This window comes from Rhinoderma darwinii, unplaced genomic scaffold, assembly GCF_050947455.1.
Source record: "Rhinoderma darwinii isolate aRhiDar2 unplaced genomic scaffold, aRhiDar2.hap1 Scaffold_4245, whole genome shotgun sequence".
NCBI lineage: Eukaryota > Metazoa > Chordata > Amphibia > Anura > Rhinodermatidae > Rhinoderma > Rhinoderma darwinii.
The window spans coordinates 17,501-25,505 of NW_027463787.1; positions in this window are offsets into that span (position 1 = coordinate 17,501).

Consider the following 8,005-nt stretch of genomic DNA (forward strand, 5'->3'; position numbering starts at 1 on the left):
TATTCTATAGATTCATCACACACAGAGGGATCTCATATATTCTATAGATTCATCACACACAGAGGGATCTCGTATATTCTATAGATTCATCACACACAGAGGGATCTCATATATTCTATAGATTCATCACACAGAGAGGGATCTCATATATTCTATAGATTCATCACACACAGAGGGATCTCATATATTCTATAGATTCATCACACACAGAGGGATCTCATATATTCTATAGATTCATCACACACAGAGGGATCTCATATATTCTATAGATTCATCACACACAGAGGGATCTCATATATTCTATAGATTTATCACACACAGAGAGATCTCATATATTCTATAGATTCATCACACACAGAGGGATCTCATATATTCTATAGATTCAGCACACAGAGAGGGATCTCATATATTCTATAGATTCATCACACACAGAGGGATCTCATATTCTATAGATTCATTACACATATATAGTTACATAGTTACATAGTTTGTACGGTTGAAAAAAGACACATGTCCATCAAGTTCAACCAAGGGATGGGAAAGGGGAAGTAAAAAATTTCTACACATAGCAGTTAATATTTTTTTGTTCTAGGAAATTATCGAAGCCTTTTTTAAAGCCATCTACTGTCCCCGCTGCGACCAGCTCCTGCGGTGTCTCCTGTCCCTGCTGTGACGGCTCCTGCGGTGTCTACTGTCCCTGCTGTGACCAGCTCCTGCGGTGTCTACTGTCCCTGCTGTGACGGCTCCTGCGGTGTCTCCTGTCCCTGCTGTGACCAGCTCCTGCGGTGTCTACTGTCCCTGCTGTGACGGCTCCTGCGGTGTCTACTGTCCCTGCTGTGACGGCTCCTGCGGTGTCTACTGTCCCTGCTGTGACCAGCTCCTGCGGTGTCTACTGTCCCTGCTGTGACGGCTCCTGCGGTGTCTCCTGTCCCTGCTGTGACGGCTCCTGCGGTAGACTATTCCATAGATTCACAGTTCTCACTGTAAAGAAGCCTTGTCGCCTCTGCAGGTTGAACCTTTTTTTCTCCAGACGGAGGGAGCGCCCCCTTGTTTTTTGAGGGGGTTTTACATGGAACAGGATTTCACCATATTTTTTGTATGTACCATTCATATATTTATAGAAGTTAATCATGTCCCCCCTTAGTCGTCTTTTCTCAAGGCTAAATAGGTTTAATTCTTTCAATCTTTCCTCATAACTTAAATTCTCCATGCCCCTAATTAGCTTCGTTGCTCTTCTATGTATTTTTTCCAACTCCAGGGCATCCTTTCTATGAACTGGAGCCCAGAACTGGACTGCATATTCTAGATGAGGCCTCACTAATGCTTTGTAAAGTGGTAGTATTACCTCCCTGTCCCGCGATTCCATGCCTCTTTTGATACACGACAATATTTTGCTGGCCTTTGAAGCAGCTGATTGACACTGCATGCTGAAATTTAGTTTATGATTTACAAGTACACCCAGATCCTTCTCAACAATTGACTCCCCCAGTGTAGCCCCCCCTAGGACATATGATGCTGCAGATTATTACTCCCAGTGTAGCTCCCCCTAGGACATATGATGCCGCAGGTTTTTCGTACCCAGATGCATAACTTTACATTTATCTACATTAAACTTCATCTGCCAAGTGGACGCCCAAACACTTAGTTTGTTTAAATCCACTTGCAATTCATGAACATCTTCCATAGTCTGAACTATATTACATAGCTCGGTGTCATCTGCAAAAATAGAAATAGTGCTATTAATCCCTTCCTCTATATCAGTAATAAATAAGGTGAATAATAGGGGTCCCAGCACTGAACCCTGGGGTACACCACTTATAACCGGGGACCATTCAGAGAAGGAATCATTGACCACAACTCTCTGGATACGGTCCTTGAGCCAATTCTCAATCCAATTACAAACTATACTTTCTAAACCTATAGTCCTTAATTTACCCATTAGGCGTCTATGGGGGACAGTGTCAAATGCCTTTGCAAAGTCCAAAAACACTAAATCCACAGCGGCCCCTCTGTCTAGGCTTCTGCTCACCCCTCATATATCATTATATACACAGCGACCTCTCTGTCTAGGCTTCTGCTTACCTCTTCATAAAAACAGATTAGGTTAGTTTGACAGCTTCTGTCCTTAGTAAAACCGTGCTGGCTGTCACTTATAATGCTATTTATTGTCACATAATCCTGTATATAGTCCCTCAATAGCCCCTCAAACATTTTCCCCACAATTGATGTTAAGCTTACTGGTCTATAATTACCCGGCGAAGACCTAGTGCCCTTTTTGAAAATAGGCACCACATTTGCCCTGCGCCAGTCCCTTGGCACTATACCACTCATGAGAGACTCTCTAAATATTATGAAGAGGGGGACAGAAATAACTGAACTAAGCTCTTTAAGAACTCTAGGGTGTAACCCATCTGGTCCCGGGGCCTTGTGTACATTTATTTTATTTAATTTAGCTTGGACCATCTCTACATTCATCCAATTCAGTATATCAACTGATAAATTAACAGCACTGGCACCGGCTACATCAGCTGCTCAGCACTGGCACCGGCTACATCAGCTGCTCTTTCTTCTGTTGTATATACAGAGCTAAAGAACCCATTTAGTAACTCTGCCTTCTCTTGATCCCCTGTGATCAACTCCCCATTACCATTATCTAGGGGTCCTACATGTTCAGACCTTGGCTTTTTTGCATTTATATACTTGAAGAATTTTTTAGGATTTGTTTTACTATCCTTGGCCACCTGCCTTTCATTTTGTATTTTTGCTGATTTTATTACATTTTTACAGATTTTATTAAGCTCTTTCTATTTTACAAAGGCTGCAGATGTACCCTCAGATTTGTATTTTTGAAATGCCCTTTTTTTGTCATGTATTGCCCCTTTCACAGAAGGTGTAAGCCATGTGGGGTTTAATTTGAGTCGTTTATACTTATTACCTGTAGGAATAAATTTTGCACTATAATAACTCAAAGTAGATTTGAAAATCTCCCATTTATCATTTGTTCCATTATTTGACATTAGTTCTTCCCAGTCTATATCCTGAATTGCAGCCTCATCCTGGGGAAATTGGCTTTCTTAAAATTAAATGTTTTTGCCCTCCCAGCCTGCGTTTGTTTTTTACAGTATAGGTAAAATGTAACTATATTATGATCACTGTTACCGAGGTTTTCACGAACATTGACATTCCCAACAAGCTCTGCATTATTAGAAATGACCAGATCCAACAGAGCTTCACCTCTAGTCGGGTCTTCCACAAACTGGCCCATAAAATTTTCCTAGAACAGGTTGAGGAAATGTCTCCCCTTTGCAGTTGAAGCCGAACCATGACACCAATTAATATCCCGGAAATTAAAATCTCCCATTATCACTACAGTACCCGCCTGTGCAGCCCGCTCCATCTGTTTATATATCTGACCTTCCATCTCCTCAGTTATATTGGGGGGTCTATAGATTACACCAAAAGTAATTTTTTCAGTGTTTACTTCCCTTTGTAATTCCACCCACAAGGTTTCAACCTCCTCACAGTCTTCACCCTCTAATGTCTCATTTACACTCACCTTCATATCGCTTCTCACATACAGACATAAACCACCGCCTTCATATCACTTCTCACATACAGACATACATCACCTTCATATCACTTCTCACATACAGACATACGCCACCACCTTCATATCGCTTCTCACATACAGACATACACCACCACCTTCATATCACTTCTCACATACAGACATACACCACCGCCTTCATATCGCTTCTCACATACAGACATACACCACCACCTTTCCTATTTGCCCTGTCTTTCCGAAACAGTGTAAAACCCTGTAGATTTACAGCCCAGTCATGTGAAGAGTCCAGCCATGTTTCAGCAACACCAACTATATCTATATCTTCTTCCAGTATTAAGGCCTCCAGCTCCCCCATTTTGCTTGCTAGACTTCTGGCATTTGTGAACATACACTTTAACTTGCCTTTAAATGTTTCAATTTCACTATCAGAAATGTGATTATTTGACATTTGGGCCTTTTTATTTTCACTGCTGTTTTGTAACGAAAGGATCTCCTTATCTTGTTGCCTAGTCCTCTCCCCACCGTCTGTTTCTCCCCCCACCAATATAGTCTGACCCCTCTCTAACCTAACTACCCCTTTATTTCCTACATTGGCCTCCCTCCTCAGTCCTAGTTTAAACACTCTGCCACCCCAGCTAGAATTCTCTCCCCCAGCACAGCGGACCCCCTTCCATTTAGGTGCAAATCATCTGCAGAATACAGTTTGTACCCCAATGAAAAGTCAGCCCAGTGCTCTAGGAACCCAAATCCTTCTCCTCTACACCAAGACTTCAGCCATGCATTTACCTCCCTGAGCTCCCGCTGTCTTTCCTGTGATGCGCATGGCACAGGCAGTATTCCTGAGAATACAACCTTGGAGGTCCTTCCCTTCAGCTTGTAGCCTAGTTCTTTAAAATTATTCTTAAGGCTCCTCCACCTACCATTTATTCTGTCATTGGTACCGACATGGACCACGACAGCTGGATCATCACCAGCCCCTCCCAGCAATTTGTCCACCCGTGCCACCACATGCCGAACCCTGGCACCAGGGAGACAGCAAACCATTCGGTTGAGGTGGTCTTGGCGACAAATTATTCTATCCGTCTTCCTGATTATAGAATCCCCTACAACTATCAATTGTCTTGGCTTACCTGCATTACCATCCCGCCGACTACTAGCTGGGCTGTTCTCCCGGCTGTTAGGGAGATCAGTATCCACTAGGGCTGCCATTTCTGAGACTGACACCCTCGCATCATCACCCAACCTGGCAATTTTGCTTGGAATGCCAGAAACCGGATCGGCATTCCTTGTCTTTGACCCCTTTCTACTGCCCCTAACTACATTAACCCAGCTACTTACCTGATCCTGCTCACCCATGTCTTCACCCTCCAGTTCTAACCCACTAACTGCATGCTCTGTGAGCAGCAAGCTCCGCTCAAAATTGTCTATCCTCCTCAGTGTTGCATTCTGCTCCTCCAGATCTCTAATACGAGCTTCCAGGTGAACAACATGCTCACATCTGCCACAGAGATATTCACCCTGGAACTCCGGCTCCAGTCGTGTATACATATGACAAACTGTGCACTGAAGAAAACCTCCAATCTTGCTATCCATTATCCCAGTTACAAAAAAACAGCGAACAATTGTCAAAGTAAAAGAAAAGAAGAGTACTTAGTGGGGGCTTCAACTCCTCTCACCTCATGTACTAATTGTCTTTGTGTAACATCTAAATGTTGTGCTTTTTTCTAAGTCATTCATTTGTAAACTGCCTGAAGAAGGGGCCTCTGTGCTCTGAAAGCCGCATATAGAACTTTTATGGTTAGCCAATAAAGGTATCATACCTATTATACTTTTGTCTTTTTTGACACAAAAGTATTTAACATTTCAACTCCGGTTTTAGAACTCCACTTAGTTCACAAGCCACTTAAACCACCAAGCTCAGAAAGAGCAAGAGGGATCTCATATATTCTATAGATTCATCACACACAGAGGGATCTCATATATTCTATAGATTCATCACACACAGAGGGATCTCATATATTCTATAGATTCATCACACACAGAGGGATCTCGTATATTCTCTAGATTCATCACACACAGAGGGATCTCATATATTCTATAGATTCATCACACACAGAGGGATCTCCTATATTCTATAGATTCATCACACACAGAGGGATCTCATATATTCTATAGATTCATCACACACAGAGGGATCTCCTATATTCTATAGATTCATCACACACAGAGGGATCTCGTATATTCTATAGATTCATCACAGACAGAGGGATCTCATATATTCTATAGATTCATCACACACAGAGGGATCTCATATATTCTATAGATTCATCACACACAGAGGGATCTCCTATATTCTATAGATTCATCACACACAGAGGGATCTCGTATATTCTATAGATTCATCACACACAGAGGGATCTCATATATTGTATAGATTCATCACACACAGAGGGATCTCATATATTCTATAGATTCATCACACACAGAGGGATCTCGTATATTCTATAGATTCATCACACACAGAGGGATCTCATATTCTATAGATTCATCACACACAGAGGGATCTCATATATTCTATAGATTCATCACACACAGAGGGATCTCATATATTCAATAGATTCATCACACACAGAGGGATCTCATATATTCTATAGATTCATCACACACAGAGGGATCTCGTATATTCTATAGATTCATCACACACAGAGGGATCTCATATATTCTATAGATTCATCACACAGAGGGATCTCATATATTCTATAGATTCATCACACACAGAGGGATCTCATATATTCTATAGATTCATCACGCACAGAGGGATCTCATATATTCTATAGATTCATCACGCACAGAGGGATCTCATATGTTCTATAGATTCATCACACACAGAGGGATCTCATATATTCTATAGATTCATCACACACAGAGGGATCTCATATATTCTATAGATTCATTACACACAGAGGGATCTCATATATTCTATAGATTCATTACACACAGGGATCTCATATTCTATAGATTCATTACACACAGGGATCTCATATTCTATAGATTCATTACACACAGAGGGATCTCATATTCTATAGCTTCATCACACACAGAGGGATCTCATATATTCTATAGATTCATCACACACAGAGGGATCACATATATTCTATAGGTTCATCACACACAGAGGGATCACATATATTCTATAGGTTCATTACACACAGAGGGATCTCATATATTCTATAGATTCATCACACACACAGAGGGATCTCATATATTCTATAGATTCATTACACACAGAGGGATCTCATATTCTATAGATTCATCACACACAGAGGGATCTCGTATATTCTATAGATTCATCACACACAGAGGGATCTCGTATATTCTATTGATTCATCACACAGAGGGATCTCATATATTCTATAGATTCATCACACACAGAGGGATCTCGTATATTCTATACATTCATCACACACAGAGGGATCTCGTATATTCTATACATTCATCACACACAGAGGGATCTCGTATATTCTATAGATTCATCACACACAGAGGGATCTCGTATATTCTATAGATTCATCACACACAGAGGGATCTTGTATATTCTATAGATTCATCACACACAGAGGGATCTCGTATATTCTATAGATTCATCACACACAGAGGGATCTCGTATATTCTATAGATTCATCACACACAGAGGGATCTCGTATATTCTATAGATTCATTACACACAGAGGGATCTCCTATATTCTATAGATTCATTACACACAGAGGGATCTCCTATATTCTATAGACTCATCACACAGAGGGATCTCATATATTCTATAGATTCATCACACAGAGGGATCTCATATATTCTATAGATTCATCACACACACAGGGATCTCATATATTCTATAGATTCATCACACACACAGGGATCTCATATATTCTATAGATTCATCACACAGAGGGATCTCATATATTCTATAGATTCATCACACACAGAGGGATCTCGTATATTCTATAGATTCATTACACAGAGGGATCTCCTATATTCTATAGATTCATTACACACAGAGGGATCTCCTATATTCTATAGACTCATCACACAGAGGGATCTCATATATTCTATAGATTCATCACACACAGAGGGATCTCATATATTCTATAGATTCATCACACAGAGGGATCTCATATATTCTATAGATTCATCACACACAGAGGGATCTATTTCCAGCAGTTTCTTCTCTTAATGTTGATGATTATGGGAACAGTTACTGAAAACCCAACATTTAGTGTCTCAGAAAATGAGAATATTATAGAAGCCCAATTTCCAAAATGATTTTTAATACTGAAATGTCGTCCTACTGAGAAGTCTGTCCAGTATCTGCCCCCAATACTTGGCCGGGGCTCCGACTCTGCATGAATTACTGCATCAATGTGGTGTGGCACGGAGGTGAT